This window comes from Phodopus roborovskii, unplaced genomic scaffold, assembly GCF_943737965.1.
Source record: "Phodopus roborovskii unplaced genomic scaffold, PHOROB, whole genome shotgun sequence".
In the NCBI taxonomy this organism is placed as follows: Eukaryota; Metazoa; Chordata; class Mammalia; order Rodentia; family Cricetidae; genus Phodopus; species Phodopus roborovskii.
Genome location: NW_026126447.1, coordinates 31,111,649 through 31,131,838, shown reverse-complemented (window position 1 = coordinate 31,131,838; position 20,190 = coordinate 31,111,649). Strand labels below are relative to the sequence as shown.

Sequence of the window (20,190 nt, the reverse complement as noted above, 5' to 3'; positions counted from 1 at the left end):
AGAGGATGATGGGCATTGAAACTCCTTATGGAGTTTGCTCTTAGTGTAGCAAGACTAGCCATTTTGGACAAGAAACTTCTCTTGCCTGGACTGCTTGACTGTGTGCTGTATAAAATGGACATGCAGGACCCACAGGAAAGTGACTGCTGAACCTGCTAAAACAAAATAGGATGCTCCTTCAGGGTTCCTGCTTCACAGAAGAAACTGTCAGACATCCTCCAGGACACAGAAGGAAGCAACTGATGAACTTTACCAGTACAAGGCAAAACAGATCTTCAAATCTCCTGCTTCACTGAAAAGTCTGCAAGATACTATGGACCAATATGTTGACGATGGATGTCCCAATGTTACAGAAAAACTTAGGGTGACTGTCCAGGCAGCCAGATATCTCTGTCATTTCTAAAGTTTTGGAAATTGTTTACAATGCACTTCCTGTTTACTTAGCTAATATTATATCCCTCTGGGGTATTTGATGGCGTTAAAGACAGTTATAATTATAGTTTTCCTTAGTTATGATAAAAGATAAATTAGATATAAAACTTAGACTCACAAAGATAGGATAGATGATAGAGTAGTTTCTTTAATTTTGTCAAAAGCAAATAGACTAAATATTGTAACTAATTCTTGCTTGATAATTGATTTATTACATGTGATTTTAATATGTTAAAGTTAAAACCTTTCTTTTTAATTAGATAGAAAAGGAGAGATGATATGTGTTGCACTTATTGGTTAATAAATAAAGCTGATTTGGCCAATAGCCAAGCATAATAAAGCCAGGTGGGAAATCTAAACAAAGATATGGAGAGGAAAAATAAGGCAGTGTCAGAGAGACGCAATGTAGTGTCTAGGAAAGCAAGATGTGAGGTAACAAGCCATGAGCCTTGAAGTAAAATAGAGTATAATAACAGAAATGGGTTAATTTAATTGTGACAACTAGTCAGTAATATGCCTGAGTCATTGGCCAAACAATTATAATTAATATTAAGCTTCTGAGTAGTTATTTGGGAACTTCTAGGCTGGAGAAAAATGTCCAACAATAAACCCTGTCAAAAAAAAAAAAAAAAGTTAATATGGGTAATAATGGATTGGGGAGAATTTGGGTTTCAAATAAAATCAAGAACAATAAAACCTAAACACTATAAACATAAAAGTTGTGTTTTGTTTAGAAGTGTTTAAAAGTCATCCTGCTGACAATTCCCCCACGTTTTCCTTGGAAGAACCAGGGAAGAAACAGAATAGCAGAAGCTGATCCATAACTAGCCTTTAGTGCTTAAGGACCTTCACTAATTGTTCTCAAAATTCTGCACTAGCACTTTATAAATCTTGCATCTAGTGCCATTAGAAATAACTTTTTTCTTCCTAAATAGAGTAGAAGCAATATGGTCAGAACATAAGAAAAAGCTATAGTTGAACACAGACCATTTTAAAGTAAAAATATTTAAATGTGCTTCCTTCTTAATACACTCCTGCTAAGACTAACTGAATAAATAGTTGGTTTTCAAATGCAAAAAAAAGGTCCCAATCTCTATATCTAACACCTCTCTGTCACCTAACCACTGCAACTCTAGCTGAGTGAACCTTCCCATGGCTCAACCCCTGTGGGATCTGAAGATCATGATTTTTTTTTTTTTTTTTTTTTTTTTTTTTGCTTTTGCTTTCTTATACATCAAAATATGCAAATATGTAATATCTATAATATGAATGATTCGAAAATAGACATAGCTTTGTGATACCACAGTCAAGGTAATAAATGTCTGTTGCCTTCAAAAAACATTCTCCTAATCCCCTCTTTTGAAGTAAGAAAACTTGAGAGCTACTCTTTATTTTTTTTTTTCTCAACATTTTATTTGATTGTTTTTCTTTAAAATGGTCCAGTCAGGAGTTGGAGAGCTGGCTCAGCAGTTAGGAACATTGTCTGCTCTTGATGAGCAGTTCCTAGTACCGACATGGTGACTGACAACTGTCTGTAACTCCAGTTCTGGGATCCAATATCATCTCCTGGCCTCCACATGGTGCCTTCCACACATGCAGGCAAGACACTCATTCACATAAAACAAAAATAAATAAATCTTAAACAACAAAAGTTTAATAGCCCCACTCCCTCCTCTCTCTCTCTCTCTCTTCCCCCTCTCTCATTTAGGCAACTTCTCCAAAGCAGGAAGCTTTCATCCTGGGTTTAACTGGGGTCACAGCAGTGGCTCCCTTCAAGAGATTTTTGTCATCAAGCAAAATACAAATAACTGATGGAAATTCTGCTTTTTATTACCATCATTTCTCCAGGTGCAAAAAAAAAAAAAAACAAAACAACAAAAAACTAATTTACAATGAAGACATTGCCAAGTTTCTAAAGAGCAGGTCAGATTCAGCTACTTAGTCACACAGAAACTTTACCTCCTTAATAAAACTCCCAGGACAGCTTTGACTAAAGAAAATTACACAGAGATCTCTTTTGTTAATTCACTAATTTAATTTCACCTTAAAATAAGGGTGGGCTAGGCCAGCAAGATAGCTGAGTACAAGCACTTCCTGGGCAAACCTGAAGGCCTGAGTTTGATTCCCAGACCCCATGATCAACTTCCCAAAGCTGTCTTCTGACCTCTATAAACAAGTCACAGCACACACACCTGCACTTTCAACACACACACACACACACACACACACACACCTGTACTCTCATTACATACATCTCATACGTGTACACACACAAAATAGCAATACATAATAACAATAAATATATATCATGTTTATATAATATGTGCTATATAATTTTTAAAGAAAAGCACTAAATATTTGTCTTATTATTAAATTCTGAACTCCCCTCACTATTCTCATTTCTCCTTCCAGAAACTTCCCTAGGTTTTATTTGCTTCAAGAGAGTTGTATTAGGTACTAGGAAACAACAGGCCAGCCAGGAACTTGCTACCCTCCTCTTCATCCTCCTGAATATTGAGAGAACAGGCATGTGCCACCCTGCCTGGCCAGGGTTTTAAAAATTAATTAATTAATGTTAATTTTTCGTAAACTTCAGGACAAAGTACATACACCTATAGCTTTCACCTCTCTGGAGGTTGAGACAGAAAGAGCCAGCTGGGCTATCAGTTAAAGGCCAGCCTCGACTGCAGCTGGAATTTTTCTTTGGGCCACCAACCGGCTCCCAAATAAAAATTCCAACCACAAACAGCACCCCACATTGGGTGCCAAATGCAGCAGGCTTTCTCAAATACCAGCCCCCACCCAGATCATGACACACAGACTGCTTATTAGTTCTGAATGCTCAATCTTGGTTTAGACTTGTCCCACTATATATTATAAGAGATAGATAGACAGACAGACAGACAGACAGACAGACAGACAGATAATATTATACCTTGGATTAATATGCTTCTCTTCATCTACATTTTGCCTCAGGGATTTTTACCTTTTTTCTGTATGTCCTACTTTCCTGCTTCCTCTGTGTCAGTCTCGTGGCTGCCTGGCTGGCTGGCCCCAGGCATTTTCTTCTCTTTCTCCCTCATTCTTTCTAGAGCCTAGATTCCTACTCTAACTCTCTGAGCTCACAGATTTTCACCCTAGTTTTTGAATCTTGAGTTTTAATAGAACCATAGCGAGTTATTTAAAGCTGCCTTTAGGGGCAGCAAAAGAACCGTTGTCTGGAGGAACAGAATCCCCCCAGGCTGCAGCCTGAGCAGCTGGCAGCGAGTAGTTTAAAGGGAAGCCACTGTGAGGAGGTCAAACAGCAGTAATGGAAGGCTGTGATCAAACAACCGTGGCAAAGTGTTTCCAAACTCTAGGACTTCAATTGGGGACACAATGGGAAGTACTTAATAGCTCCTGTTTGCTCGGCCCTTCCCACCAGTGTCGCAGAGAGACTTCACCAAACTTGTCCCCGCTTTCTCTAGTCATGGGTGAATTTGGACAAAGAACTGGGGTTAGACATGATCACACCACTTCCAAACTCATACTGTCTCACCCATCCCTGCCAAGAGGATGTAGAGAACTCAAGTTCAATATATGGTAGACATCTACTTCAAAAAGAACCTGACTAGGTTTCTCAGAAAACTGGGAATTGGTCTACTTCAGAACCACTCTTGGTCATATACCCAAAGGATACCCAATCATACCACAAGACACTTGCTCAACTATATTCGTAGCAGCTTTATTCATAATAGACATGTTGCAGAATATTTGTTTAACTATGCAAACATGTGTTGCATTTGTTTAACTATGTAAAGAGGAGTTACATTTGTTTCATTATGGAAAGATGTGTTGCTGTTTTACCTTGCCTGCCCAAGGTACATGATTGGTCTAATAAAAATCTAAATAGCCAATACCTAGGCAGTAGAGGGACAGACAGGGCTGGTAGGCAGAGAGAATAAGGAGGAGGAGGAATCTAGGCTCTAGAGAGAATGAGGGAGAAAGAGAAGGGGACACCTGGGGCCAGCCAGCCAGGCAGCCACCAGACAGACAAGAGGAAGCAGGAAAGTAGGACAAACAGAAGAAAGGTAAAAAGCCCTGAGGCAAAATGTAGATGAAGAGAAACAGATTAAAAGAAGCCTCTGTGTCATGGTTTGGGGGCTAGTGGTCCAAGAAAACCTGCTGTACTGAACTACTTAGGAACCCTTGATTTAAAGAGGACGAGACTCATTCCATTAGCCTAGAAGGTGTAGGTGAGCTGTTTCCAGTGTGTTCAGTCCCTCTATATCTAAAATGCCTGGCCTGACTGGCCCTGTGGTCAGACTGATTTTATTCAATACAAACTCAGCCTGGAAAAACATTAAAATAGCAAACCTCACAACTGCCAGGTTTCTTCTTAGAAGGTGTCCATATTTCGTTCTTTTTTATGGACATCAGTAAATCCTTTTTCAAATAGTCATCTTTAATGCCTACTACAACTGATTAACTATCACCCTCATATGTCTATTCATTATTTACATTCTGACAAATCCTTTTGTTGTTTGGGGTTTTGGGGGGGTAGGGGAGGGGCAGAGTATCTCTATTTAGCCTGGCTGTCCTCAAGCTCACAGAGATGTACCTGTCTCTGCTCCCCAGTACTGGGATGAAAAACGTGCCACCATATTCAGTGACAATTCCATTCTTAATTAGAGGATAATCACATGAAAAAGGTGGTAACTCCAACTGTACTTCAATAAATACAGACTAAGGGAGTGATACTGGGAACTATTCTTGTACACCATGTGAGAACATGATGCTGTGATTGGTGTAATAAAAAGATGACCCGTAGAGCTGGAGAGATGGCTCAGTGGTTAAGAGCACTAACTGCTCTTCCAGAGAGCCTGGGTGCAATTCTCAGCACCCACTTGGCAGCTCACAACTCTCTGTAACTTCAGTTCCAGGGGACCTGACACCCACACACAGACACACATACAAACAAAATACCAATGTACATGAAATAAAATAAATTATTAAAAAAAAAAAAAGATGAACAGCCAATAGCTAGGCAGGAAGTATAGGCAGGACTTCAGGGCAGAGAGAACTCTGGGAAGAAGAAAGGCGGAGTCGCCAGCCAGAGGCAGAAGCAGCAGCATGAGCAGTGCACACAGGGGATTGTTAGTTTAACTTATAAGAACTAGTTAAGAACAGACTTAAGCTAAGGCCCAGCTTTCATAATTAATAAGAAGTTGCCATGTGAGCTGGCGACCCTGATGAGAAAGTTCATCCACAGATGGAGATGACATTTAAACTTTACTGTTAATGATATGCAGAGTGATGAGTAAGCAAAGTTCTTCAGGAGAATGGTCATCTTTGGAGTCATTTCCTGTCCGTAACTATGAATTGGATAGTTGATAAATTATAAACTAATAAGTAAAAGGGGTGTTCAAACCAAGGTCCTTGAAGATCAGGTGAAGGTAATCAGACTCTACCATCTAGCGATAGATGGAATATTTTACCCACTGGGGATTTAAAGCCAGAAAGCAGCAGACAGAGAGCCCTGGGGAATGACTGAAGAAAATACATCTTTGTCACAGTGTACAGATGCCTGCATTCCTTCCCCAACTGGTATTCTGTGGCAAAGTGCAATACAAAAGTTGCTTCAGAATTCTTAAACTGTATGTATTAGTACTGTGGGGGAAAGGAGGAGGCATGAAGAAAAGGAGAGAGGCTGAGAAGAGAGGGGAAGGCGAGGGGATGAGCCTACGCTATAGAGCAAGTGGGGGTGTTAACAGGACCACTTCCGGGAGTCAGTTCTACTGTGGGTCTTGGGGTCCAACTCAGATGAGGGTTCCACAGCAAGTGCCTTTACCCACTGACCCTCCTCACCAGCTCTCATTTTGAATTATTATGTGCTTTTTGCTACACCATTCATTAAATAAAATAAATAGTAAAGTCTACTCTAAGTTTTTCATCATTACTGCCCTTTGTATGCTTTCATTTTTAAAAGACGTTTTTATTATTTTAATTATCATACATGGGATGGGAGAGTATGCACACACTAAGTGCAGGAGCCTGTGGAGGCCACAGGTATCAGATCCCCCTGCAGCTGGAGTTTCAGGCAATTGTGAACTATCCAGTATAGGTTGTGGGTCCCAAACTTGGGTCCTCTGAAAGATCAGCGTATGGTCTTAACTCTTGAGCCATCTCTTCAGCCCTTACATGTCTATATTTTTATTAATGAATATCCATCTCTAATCAGCTATCTTCTCTGCTTCCTAATACCTCTCCATCTCAGTTCTTCATTTATACATTGTACCCACTTCTATCCCCTCCTACACTTGCCACTCGTTTACTTTTGTGCACTAAGCTTATACTCTAGAAAATGCAAATCCCCCTTAAATGACACCCAGGAATCCAGCACTCAGCATAAAAGAGGCAGGGGTGCTCACAGTTATACCAGCTGTCTCCCCTTAGAACTCATGGACAAGCCCATGGCACTAACACAAATAAAAGCAAATTCCAAACACAAACAACAACACAAGCCAGGGAGGAACATGTGGTTTCAGAACAAGGTTAGAAAACAATGAAGGACCAATAGCAAAAAGAATGGCTTAATAATTTGCCTTAAGAATATATCTAGTAAATAGTTTGAGGGCTCCTCGGGATAACATTCTCCACTTAAAAAACAGTTGTTTCATAATGATGACCTAAAGGAACTGGAATACTCAAATATTATCTTATAACCAAATGGTAGAGAGGAATCTAAGTACCTAGCAGACACACCTGTCTTGTGGTCCAAGCACACACTTGTGTCACACTGTACATTACATCTCACAGGCCGTGCAAATCATTATCATAACTACCCTCCATAGGACACAAGGGTTTAAATGAATTTCATGGTTTACCTGAAGATTGTTGTAAGAATTGTTAATGAGGAGGCTGAAGAGATGGCTCCTTGGTTAAGAGCACCTGATGCTCTTGCAGAGTACCTGAGTTCAGCTCCCAGCACCCACATGGGCAGTTCCAAACCATCTGTAACTCAAGTTCCAAGGAATCCAACACCCTCTTCTGGCTTCTATACAGATGCATGCATGTGGTATTAGACTGTATTATCTTGACTTTATCTCTAGTATTTAGTACTAGAGATAGTATTTTGATAAACAAATGTTATGTTAGGATCTCAGTAACTTCTGATCAATTCAAGTTAACTACAAATATTTAGAGATTTCATACTTTTAAATGAAATGTGTTGAGCTGTTAAATATTGAGTCTATACATAAAATTAACATTGTAAGAACTAAAGCTTACTTAGATCTCCAGACTGAAAAGGAACTTATAGAACATCTAATAATTAGACAGCATTAAAATGAGTAGCTCTTGATCACTGGCCTTGTATGATACATTGCAATCAACAATGCTTGGCAGAGAGGATGAGTAGAAGAAAATGTGGAAGTATAAAAGGCTTTAAATAGATCCCATTCAAATTGCTAAAACCCCAATCTGCATTCTGGTTCACACCCACCCATAGCAAATCATTATCCTAATCAAGAACCCAACCTTAACCCGCAGTAATGAGGCCTCCTTTGCAACACTCTTGCCAAGCACGCTTCCTCAGCCTCTGGCTGGACACTTCCAGGAAAAAAATGTATTAGTTCTGTGCTAATGTGTCAGTACTGTGCTAAACCCAAAATACAGTTATAACTTTAAAAAACTAATAATGTTTTAAACTGTTCATTCTTCTGTGAACTGTTATGCAGAATCCATGTTAACTTCAGGATATTTGCTCATGTTTAACAACTCCATTTCCTGGAAAGATGGTATATGGTGGGCTAAGAAGATGGCTCCATCCATAAAGACTGACAAGTATAAGAACCTATGTTCAATCTCCAGAAACCCTGTAATACGGAACCAAGATTCCTCCCTATGATTTCCAATAACCAGCTGTGCATGGGTCCTTAGAAACTAACTCTTCTTCAATTTGAAATCCCAACTGGGGTGTGTGTGTGTGTGTGTGTGTGTGTGTGTGTGTGTGTGCTTTGCGTTGGTTTTGTTTTTGTTTGGTTTGGGATTTTTGGTGGTGGTGGTGGTATTTTGGGTTTTGATTGTTTGTGTGTTTTGTTTTGTTTTGAGACAGGATCTCTCTATGTAATCCTGGCTGCCCTGGAACTGGTTTGTTATGCAGACCAAGGTGGCCTCAAACTCACAAGACCCACACCTACCTCTGCCTCCTGAGTGCTACGATTAACAGTGTAGGCCTCCACACCCAAGCTGATATCTTAAAACCCTCCAACAGTCTCTTTTCTGTATGGACTAGCATCAATCCCGTTAATAGATCAGAAGACTGCAGATGAGCGATAAAGAAGACTTAATCACAGTACTAGTAAGTGATGAGAAAGAGGGTACCCACAGGAAGCTCAAACAGTACCATTGGCAGCAAGGCAAGAATGTGTCATACAGGTATATCACACATGATAGCCCTAAATAACTCAGAGGTTTGAAATGTGACATCTAGGACGACTATGGCCACATCAACAGAAACAAGGAAACCAAATGGAGAAGCTAAATTTAAAATAAAATCTAGTGAGGGGCTGGGGATACTGCTCAATGGTGAAGAGCACTGGCTGCTCTTGCAGAGGACCCAGGTGGTTCCCAGGACCCACACAGCAGGCAGCTCACAGCCATCTGTAACTCTAATCCCAGGAAGCCAACACCACAGTCTGGCCGTCACAGGCACCAGGCATGCATGTAGTGCATAGACATATAAACAGGCAAAACACCCATCCACATAAAAAAGAAAAGGAGAGACAGAGACAGAAGAAACTTTTTAAACGAAGTAAGACAGTGAGTTTGAAATTTGTATCAAAAGTAGTTAAACTCTTTCCCAAGTTAACTTTCATTGGTCATTTTTGCCACAAAAAACCTCACCAGTAAGCATTTAAACACAAAATGTCATGCTTATTCCCCAAATATTTGAGAAGCAAGACACTAAGAGGGATAAATCAAGCCATGAAACTCAGTTCCTACCTTCATCTACCTTATATGATAATGGCACAACAGTGAATGGTCACAACAGGAGTACAAAGTGTGACAGGAGAGAAATAGGCAAACACAGTTACAACTGTACTATTCAGATACAAAGACCAAGGACATACAAATGTATCTTTCTATTCTGAACATAATGCAGGAAAACACTAAAAAGAACACTCAGAAATGTGTTAGTATCCTGAACAATTGTGTCTATTGTTAAAAGAGTAATGCCTGAATTATGTCATCACTCCAAAGAAGAGCACTGTTTACAATATCCACAAACACAATTACTTTGGCTTACAAACAGAAATTGTTTGGGGGTTTTTTCTTATTGTTTTGTTTTGCTTTAGTCATTCTTCATTTTAAATAATATTACAGCAATTGGGAAATACACCCACAAGTTTTAATCCTTACAAAAGTTTAAAAAAAAAAAAAAAACCTGTAAACTACACATTCTTCAGTACATATAATAGACCCTGAGTTCTCTGTAACTATTATGATAAGGTTTACATTGTAATGTCTACTATAGTCGTTTCATAGATGACTGCTTTTATAATCTATTAAAAAGTAGTTTACTAGATACCAATTTTAAGTTGATAATATAACCACGCGGGGAAAAAAAGTATTTCAAGTAACTTTGAACACAATACCTTTAGTGAAATATAGCCTAAGACCATAAAATGGCAAAGTAATCTTTATCTGGTAGATTTGTTGTTAAGCACAATAATGAGCTAGTCATCTTAAAACCTTATGTGAGTTACAGGAGAGAATGAATGGATAAGTAGATAAGTTGATATGGTTGAGAACCCCAATTCTCCCTATAGCTAAAAATAAAATAGAGAAATGGAGAAGAGAACCCTTCAATGCTGAACTTGAACAGAAGGTATTCTAAGAACTAGTGGTTTCTTTCTTTTTTTTTTTTTTTTTAAGTAAACATAGGTGGCTATGTAGGACCTATTTAAAATATTGAAAAATAAAAATACTAAGTAGCATATTCAATGCCCATATCTTGGTTTCTAAGTATCATCACACAGTAAATAAGCCAGGACTTTATGGCTAAATGGCTGGTTCCAGATCTTCAGCAGTGACTGTACCAGATGAGCACAGGACGTCTTATGGTACTGAAGGGACCAGACCCTCATCTAGCCACGTGCTTTGGTAGCCACAACAGGCTGCAGAAAAGACCCAGGGAGATATAGGCCTCTTACTCAGCAACAGGTGCTGAGCTTCCGACCTTGCTCTAGTCACTAAGATGCCAGATAGCCTCCATGTGGCAAGGAACCAATCAGAAATTAGCTGGCGGGTTCTCGAATGCAGAGCATAGCAACGGCTCTGGGAGGGCCTCTAGGCAACCATTCCTACAGGTAAAGTTAACCAATCAACACAGGACAGGTCGCCAAAGCCTGGAAGTGCGCCAATCCTGAGACTGTTGTGGACACTCCCCTTGCTTTACCCCAATATATTCCCTGCCTCATAGTCCCTTCGAGTTTTCACTCCACCCACTTTGTCAGACAGACAGAGGATCGGAGTTAATACAGTTAACTTGTGAATTAATTAAAGACTCTTTGATTTTTGCATTGGATTGGGTCTCTTGATGAATCTGAGGCTCATAGTTTGGGCACAACAGTACCAAAGTGTAGGAAAATGCTCAACAACTGAAGTAGAAATATCCAAAGGAAACAGTAACAAGCTTGGAGACTGACACTGACCAAATCTGAGATAATTTATCATTAGAACAAAACAAAACAAAAGACAATGGGGCTGGAGAGATGGCTCAGTGGTTAGGAGCACTGTTGCTTTTTCAGAGGACCCAGGTTGGATTCCCATCACCCACATGGTGGCTCACAGCCATCTGTGATTCCAGTGTCAGGAGTTAAACCTGATACTGCACCTGATACTCTCCTCTGGCTCTGGAGGACACTGCTTGCACATAGTACAAAGACATGCATATAAGCAAAACACTCATACACATAAAATTTAAAAAGTAAGTAAATCGTTTTTAAAAAAAAGAATGATGATAGAATATTATAGCACACAACAAAAAGAAAAATGTTAAGAGTTCATAGTACTGAGAAATAAAAAGAAAAACATGGCTGGACGGTAGTGGTGCATGCCTTTAATCCCAGCACTCAGGAAGAAGAGGCAGGCAGATCTCTATGAGTTCAAGGCCAGTCTGGTCTATAGAGTGAATTCCAGGACAGCCAGCACAGAGAAGCCATGTCTTGAAAAACAAACAAACAAACAAAACAGATTGCTGTGGCTGAAGATTACAAGCTAAAGGACAGTCAGGGAAAGACAGATTGCCACCAGGATGGGGAAATGGCTCCTTTGAGAAGATGCCAGAGAATGAAAAGGATTGACAGAAATGAGAAATTGCAGAGACAAACAGCAGTACAAAGACTGACTCAGGGGCTGGAGAGATGGCTCAGTGGTTAAGAGTACTTACTGTTGTTCTTCCAGAGGTTCTGAGTTCAATTCCCAGCAACCACATGGTGGTTCACAACCATCTGTAATAAGATATGGTGCCCTCTTCTGGCCTGTAGGCATTCATGCTGAACACTGTATATATAATAAATAAATCTTTAAAAAATAAATTGACTCAGGCAAGAATTGTGAATGGCTACTAAACCTGCTGGAAAATAGAATAGCCACATGATTTCAAAGAATCACCACATGGAGTAATTATTAAATGCAAACAGGAAAGGTATTTTAGAATGTACAGAACTGATTAATATCTTCAATGACAGGGCAAGCTGTCACAGCACTCTACTAGGACAAAGTGAAAAGTTGATGTTTCATCACTTAAGAATCAAAACTGTTCACTCTGTGCCTTGCTTAGCTTCTCTGTTGCTGTAATAAGCATTGACCAAAAGCAATCCAGGGGGAGGAAAGGGCTTATATCATCTTATAGTTCCCAGGTCACAATCCATTATCAAGGGAAGTCAAGGCAGGAGCTACAGGCAGGAACCTGGAGGTAGGAACTAAAGCAGGGACCATGAAGGAACACTGCTTACTGGTTTGTTTCCCCTGGCTTGCTAAGTTTGCTTGTCTATACAACACACAACTACCTGCCCAAGGGTAGCACTGCCCAGTGGGCTGGGCCCTCCCATATCAGTCATCAATCAAGAAAGTACCCACACATGCCCAAAGGCCAATCTGATGAAGGCAATTCCTCAACTGAGGCTCCCTCTTTCCAGGTGACAACAAAACTAACCAGGATACCCTGAAACCAACTGAGAGATGATCAGACACATCAAGTTTGTGAGGTAGTCTACAAAAGCATTGGTTTGTACATATATATCTCGGTTGTCTTAAAGATAAGGACAGAAAGGAAGGAGGGAGAGGGGAGGAAAGAAGATATTCTCTGCACAAGAAAACAGAGGGGGTGGGGTGTAGCTCAGTGGCAGAGCAGCCTCCTAGCATGCATAAGGCCCAATGCCCTAGATTTAAGTTCCAGCACTGTGAAAGAAAAAGATTAAAAAAAAAAAAAAAAAGAGGAAAGAAAACAGGAATATGACAACTCGGTATATTCTATGATCTATGACTAGATTAAGTTTTTTGTTTGTCTGTTTGTTTTTCAAAACAAGGGTTTCTCTGGTTCACTCTGGCTGCTGGCTATCCTGGAACTCACTCTGTAGACCAGTCTGGCCTCTGACTCACAGAGGCCTTTGGAGGTCTCTACCTACCGGGTGCTAGGATTAAAGGTATGTGCCGCCACTACCACCTGGCTAGATTTACTAATTTTTCAGCTATGCTAATACTGTTGGCATGTTTGGGGAAATCTGGGTTCTGAAAATGGATGACAGGAAAGATAACACTAAGATTAAAGTACTATGGTATACTAATGGTGGCATAGCTGTAGGAAAATGATGTAACTATTAAAATCCACATGAGGAAGTACTTAGGCATGATGTGTCATAATGGCTTCATCTTACTTTCAAATAGCTCAGTAAGAAAAAAGTGTCTATGTGAGTTTAAATACAGAAAGCACATCCACAGTAGCAAACAGAAGTTCAAATACGGCTAGTGTTAACAGATAGCAATCTAAGTTTGGGCTGGAAGGAAATGTGGAAATTGAGTTGACCCTAGAGCAGCTTTAACTACTTCCTCCTCTACCCGTAACAGGAATAACAGGAACACAACATTCCAGAGTTTGCTAAGATTAACTAAAAAAAGCAGTAATTCTAACAAACGGTAAGTTAATCACAAGCCAGTCCTATGTGTGCTCTAATACGCCTGGAGCCTCACAGATTTGCCTGTGAACTCCATGCTAACTCATCGCAGGACCACAATGACTACTAAGAGCTAAGTTAGATAATATTTTCTCCAAAGCCAAATACAACGATCAAACAATACAACTGCAACCCAAGTCAGATGACCTCAGAGCATCCTAACTATAATCACTAGGGCTCTGCACCAAGGAGGGACGCTGGTGAGCCTGTGAACACACACTGTCTCTTCTAACCCTTGCAACAAGGATAAGGCCAAGTCTCCTATCCTCAATGTCCAAGCTGTTTTTCGAAACTCTGTATGTCTGTACCCTAGTAAGTAACAAGAGGCCCTGAACTCAGATATCCTCACTCCAAAGTCCACATACTTTGTCATATGCTCCATGCAATTATCACTGTACAAACTGACTGTACTGACTTGGTATCCATCCAAAAAACAAAAATCACACAGTTGAGAGATGCAGAAGAAAAACAGAATGTCTGTATTCCTCTTTGTACATTTGTATTTACATATGAACCAAGTAAGTAAAGTTAGAATTTAGCCAGATGCCCTATTTACTGCCAAATCTCAAGGCAAAAAAAAACTAAAATGTTATTTAACAAGGTATCATTCAGTGTCTTCGGGTTTTATTGCTATGAAGAGACACCATGACCATGGCAACTTTTATAAAGGGAAACATTTAATTGGGGCTGGCTTACACTACAGAGGTTTAGTCCATTATCACAGCAGGAAGCATGGTGGCATGCAGGCAGAAATGATTCTGGAGAAGTAGCTGTAAGTCCTACATTTGGATCTGCAGGCAACAGGCAGAGAGAGAAACACTGAGCCTGGCTTGAGCATTTGAAGCCTTTCAAAACCCACCCCCAATGACACACTTCCTCCAACACAGCCGCAGATACTCTAACAAGGCCACATGTCCTAATGATGCCACTTTCTATGAGACTATTGGGATCATTTTCATTCTGACCACCACACTTAGTTATACTATTGTACATGGTTTTAATATACGTCACATGTAGATTCAAAGCAGATGCCAACACATTTCCAGGTGCTTTCACTGACAGCCCCACCCCTCTGCATTCAAGGACAAAATCCTACCCAAAGAATCTTAGTAACATTCTATTATTCAAATATAATACAATCAGGAAGCAGAGACAGGAGGATGTCGATGGGTTTGAGATCATTATGGTCTACATAGTGAGTACCAAGCCTGAGTACATAGTGACACACTGTCTTAAATAAACACATACACACACACACACACACACACACACACACACACACGTATTGACACATAAGAAAAAAATATAACTTCTATATTTTAATATAAATTAATAAATCAATAATAAAAAGTAATCTTTACAATCACTGCCACAATAAAAATATTAATAAAAAGGTTTAGCCCTGCTAGTCCCTACTTCAAATGACTTGACAGATTTAGATGACCCCTCCTGGATGGCATCACCCTACATGTGGAGTGGGGGGGATGCGAGGGATGGGAGGGATGGGTGGTCGGGGTGCATGTGAGGGGGGAGAGAGGAAAAGATGGAGAGAGGGAGGGAGGAAGGGAAAGAGGGAGGGGGAACTGGGATCAATATTAAATTAAAAATAAAAATAAAAAAAGGTTTAGCCCTGGAAATCTGATCTTTCAATGTTCTCTATCTCAAGGAATGTACCACAACCCATCCAGTTATAAGACAAAGGTCTTATAACTACCTAGGGTAGTCAGTGACATCTTCTCCCTCACCTCTCACATCCATCCTCTTCTGCCTTTACTGCTACCTCCTCCAGACAGTCTCATCCCATGTGTAGGCTATTCTAACCCTCCTTACTGGGCTCTCCCATCTCCAATCTTCCGGTCCGCATCACTTCCTCAGAAAAAAATAGCACCAAGTCCTTTGGTAGCAGCATTTGACATAGCTGTAATTTCAAATTTGACTATCTGGTGTATACTGCCTTCTCCATTACACAGAAAATTCTATTGTGATAGATTATTTTACTCACTGTGCTGGCTAGTTTCATGACAATTTGACACAAGCTACAGTTATCCAAAAGGAGGTAATCTTGATTGAAAAAGCCTCCATAAGATCCAGCTGTAGGTCATTTCTTTCTTTCTTTCTTTCTTTTTTTTTTTTTTTTTTTTTTTTTTTAGGTCATTTCTTAATTAGTGATCAATGGGGGGGGGGGCAGCCCTTTGTGGGTGGTGGCATCCTTGGGCTGGTGGTCCTGGGTTCTATAAGAGCAGGGTGTGATGAGCAAGCCAGTAAGCAGCTCTCCTACATGGCCTGTGCGTCAGCTCCTGACTTTAGTTAGGTTCCTGCCCTGCTTGTGTCCTTGCCCTGACTTCCTTCAGTGATGAACAGTGATGTGGAAGTGTAAGCCAAATAAACCCTTTCCTCCAAAATTGCTTTTGGTAGTGGTGTTTCATCACCCTAACTAGAACACTCACTGCTTTATATCTGTGACCTAGATGAATCCCTAGTTAACAAATAAAAAGTTATATGTGAGGTAAACACTACAAATGGATTCATAAATAGTCCTAAAAGTAAAAATAAAGTAGTTATAAGGTTCAATTGCCAACATAAAGAGTGCCTAATGACATAAATTCTGGCACCAGAATTTTGTAGCTCTGAAACTGAAACACATCATATAGTTGACAATCTTGGCCTGTTTAACTGACAGTAACTCATAAAACAATAGTGAAATTTGAAAGTTTTTTAAATCCTATGATTTGATTAAAAACAAAAACAGGTGAATCTACATACAAGTCACCTACCTGTTCTGCTTCCTTCACACCTGACAACTAGCCATCCTGGTCTCTAGGCTATTTCCCTGGTCTCTAGCCCATTCCCACAACTCAATGGCAAATACCTCCCAAGGGCTCCTTCACTAACTGCTCTCAAATTCCTTTCACTCTCAGAGTAATTACTCAGAATATACCCAACTTGTCACTTAGGTCTGAACTCTGGCCATCAGTTCACTCAAGTTGTGTTTGTTTGTTTATTTGTTTTTGGTTTTTGTTTGGTTTTTCTTCAAATGCAGGCATTGTATCCCTGCTAAGTGTGTGACAACTGACAACACAGAACAGTCCACAAGTGTCTTTCTAATCTCTAGCCTCCATGATTCAGCTGCAGGAATATGTTCACTTTGTGTTTTTACCTGGAATTGCTTCCCTCACAATTTTTACTTAACAAAACCCCTACACACTATTTAACATACAGATGAAATCTCATCAAGGGGTGATAAATGATAGGTAGATGATAAATACGTATAAAGTAGGCACATGGAAATAAAGATAGCTGATAGATGATAAATATAAATGAATAGATATAAAACAGATGGATAAATAGAGAGAAGGACAGATATAAAATGGCTGTTTTACACATATTTACTGAATTTTATGCATTCCAAGATAAAGAACAACTTTTGCCTCTTTAGTGCATTAGGGAAGGATCAAAAAGAACTGGACTTAAACTCTTACAGTTTTAGCTTCTTCATTTGCAAAACATCAATAATAATAGTTCACTGAGTTCATATAATGTGGAAACAATGTTTTGAAATTGTATAGTACAGAGATGAGTTATGGACACAGGATGTTCTGATCAATAAATATTATGATTTTGCTAAATAGTAAGAATCCAATAAATGCATAGTGAATGACTAAAATCTCAAGAAAAAGTCAACTTGAAACTCAAACTCTCAGGAAAATATATTTAAAAATGTGTAGTTATTATAACTTCTAACCTTTTTCCAAAAAAAATTATTCCATGAATAATTCTGAAAATAAAAGTGTTGGGTTTTGTTTGTTTGAATAGGTCATTTTTTTCTTTAGTTGAGTGGTTTAGAGTTTATTGTTTGTTTTGTTATGTTTTTGAGATAGTCTCACTCTATGGCCCAAACTGACCTAGAGCAAACTTTTGTATCCTAGCCTGGCCTCAAACCCATAGAACTCCTCCTGTTATACTGTCCTGGGCACTGGAATTACAAGCATACACCAATTCTAAAATACCATATGCTTATAATCTTAAACATAGCTGAAAACAGTTCAGATTAATTAGGGATATTCCAAACCTGGAAGGATATATTTTAATTTTATTGACAGTATAGACTGTATCACTTAAAGAAAAATGACACTGGACACACACCTGTAAACCCAACACTCTGGACCCTGAGATGGGAAGACAGTGATGGAGCCAGCCCAACCTGCATGGTGAGAATATTTTTTAAAAAGAAAGAAACCTATCAGAAACACTATAATTAGAAGTCAAGCCACAAAAGTCACTTAAATTGCAGAGTTCCCAGGAAACAAGAGACAAAATATCTACCTGTAAATCTTTAGCAAACAGAAATACAAAATGTTGAGCAAAGCTGTCAGACTACCCAGAACAAAGCTTCAAAACATGTTTCAGTATATTTGCATCCAGGCTGGAGAGCTGGCTCACTGGTTAAGAGGACTGGCTATTCTTGTAGAGGACCTCAGTTAGATTCCCAGCACCCACATGGTGGCTCCTCAGCATCTGTAACTCCAGTTCCAGGGGATCTGACACCCTCTTCTGACTTCAAGGGGTACCAGGCACACACAAGGTGAACCAACATGTGTAGAGAAACACACAAAGAAATTAAAAAAACACTCTTTTTAAATATATATGCGCCCATCCCATTGTATAGAAACAGCATCAATCAAGTGGCCTCTTTTTTACTAAATTGCGCAATCTCTCACGCTGCCCATTTTTTAACTTCAGTTCTCAAATTCTTATGGCAGGTGAACCAGTCAATTAGCTACAGACACTGGGCTAATTAGGAATCTCTCTGTTTGGGCTTTACAATTTGAAACTCAGAAAACACAGAGACTGTACATTTCAAAGCCTTTCCAACCCCTCTGGGTACTTCCAAAGACTCATAATCTAATTACAAATCACAAGCAGCAGGCAGGAAAGATCACTTCTTTATGTCTATCTGCTATCAGCTGACACAAAATCAACCCAAAATCCCACGGGAATGTCAGGTCAGAAAAGGTAAACAAACAGAAGAAAATCCCCCACTTAAGTAATTCAAATACTAAAAAGCCATAAGGTGACATGTTCTTAACGCCAAGGCAGCACTCAACTCCATGTGGGAAAGTAATCGATAAAAAACAAAAATGTAAGAAACTCCGAGCAACATAAACTCAAGCAAAGTCATGCTGATCGCATAGAGGATGGTAATCTGAGTTTCCAACTTCAAAAGCCCTCCGATGTGCTTGGGTGTGTGAGGGCGAGCAAAAGCCAAACTAGTGAAGTCAGCATTGTTCGTATAACCAGGGTAGAGTGGTACAGACTGGCGTTGCAAACACCCCCATAGCGTTAATGGAACTACAGATGGACAGGTTGAGAGCTAACATTTCCCACACACACTTTTTGTTTTGTTTTGTCTAGAAACTGGAGCGGTGAGACCAGTAGCACAAGGAAGGATCAATGGGATGAGGCAGCTAGGGATAAAACCGCTTCTGGTCTGGTCAAGAATGACAGAACAGCTGGCCTCTGGAAGGCTTACAGTTCAAAGGGCGAGGGAGAATTGGAAGACGACCCGCACGAGGAAGAAGAATCGAAAGAAGCTCCAACACCCTCCAGGAACCCAGACGGTTGGCCAGGGTCTGCACCAAAGGCAGGGCCCTGCAAAAACCAGCCATTCGAAGACTACAAATAACAAGCTCCAACCTTCTCCACTCCGCCAGCCTCAAGTCGACCCCTCGGCGACACAGGACTGGATAACTGTACAGCCGCGCAGGAGTCCCCACACCAGGACACGCTCCGGCTCCAGCAGCGGCGCCAAGCAGCGCGTACGACCGCGGGACGTACGGGACAGGGCCCTGGGCGGCCACCGTAGCACGGGACGCCGATGCCTCCGCAGGCCGCGATCCTGCTGGAGGCTTGTGCCGGGCCTAAAACGCCCGGGCAGCTGCTAGCAAAGAACCCAGAAGTCGTGCATCTGTGAGCGGCAGCCCCGTGTTAGGGTTTAGAGCTGTCCCCCTAGCTGTAACTACTATATTTAAACTACCAGCTGCCACGCAGCGTGAGCGTCTGCGGCCTCCGGACTACAAGATCCAGCATTCATAGAGCTCTGGGTCCTTATGACTAAACCTTCTGAGCTAAAAATACTGACTCTCTCCACCAAGGCAAACTGTGGTTAGGGGTGCTGATTACATCCTGGTGGAGCTTCTAGGGACGTGTGCATTCAGTTTACATATTCGGGTTCTTGCCAAGGAATGAAATTCAGAACCTACCTTTTAAGAAATGTGAAGAGAAATACTAAATAATGACAAAACGTAATTCTGCTAATACATCGTTTTCGGTAACACAGACTGTTGGAACAATGCATAAGAAATACGAGTAGAAACTAGAAGGAGGAAGGAGGAAAAAAAAAAGACAGCAGTCTTTGTTACCCGGCCCTTAAAATGCGAGAAAATGAAAGCCTTCTGAAATACAAAATATGTTCTTCTGATTTTAAGTGCGTTCTGCGATTAGAAGTCGGTGGTGTTTTGTTTTAAGGCAGGTGATCACA

The 20,190-nt window shown here is 40.3% G+C and overlaps 1 protein-coding gene across 3 annotated transcripts in view; it reads right to left on the bottom strand.

Moving 5' to 3' along the window:
* The window catches only part of Atg4c (autophagy related 4C cysteine peptidase), a 68,558-nt gene extending 49,065 nt beyond the window's left edge, over positions 1–19,493 (bottom strand). For 2 of the 3 annotated variants that reach the window (XM_051188220.1, XM_051188218.1), the window contains exon 1: positions 19,347–19,493. The gene's annotated coding sequence lies outside the window, so the exon portion shown is untranslated. Of the gene's footprint in view, positions 1–14,348; positions 14,387–19,346 lie in introns of those variants that run through there. The other variant, XM_051188219.1, reaches the window with a different exon arrangement.
* Positions 19,494–20,190: the final 697 nt, after the last annotated feature.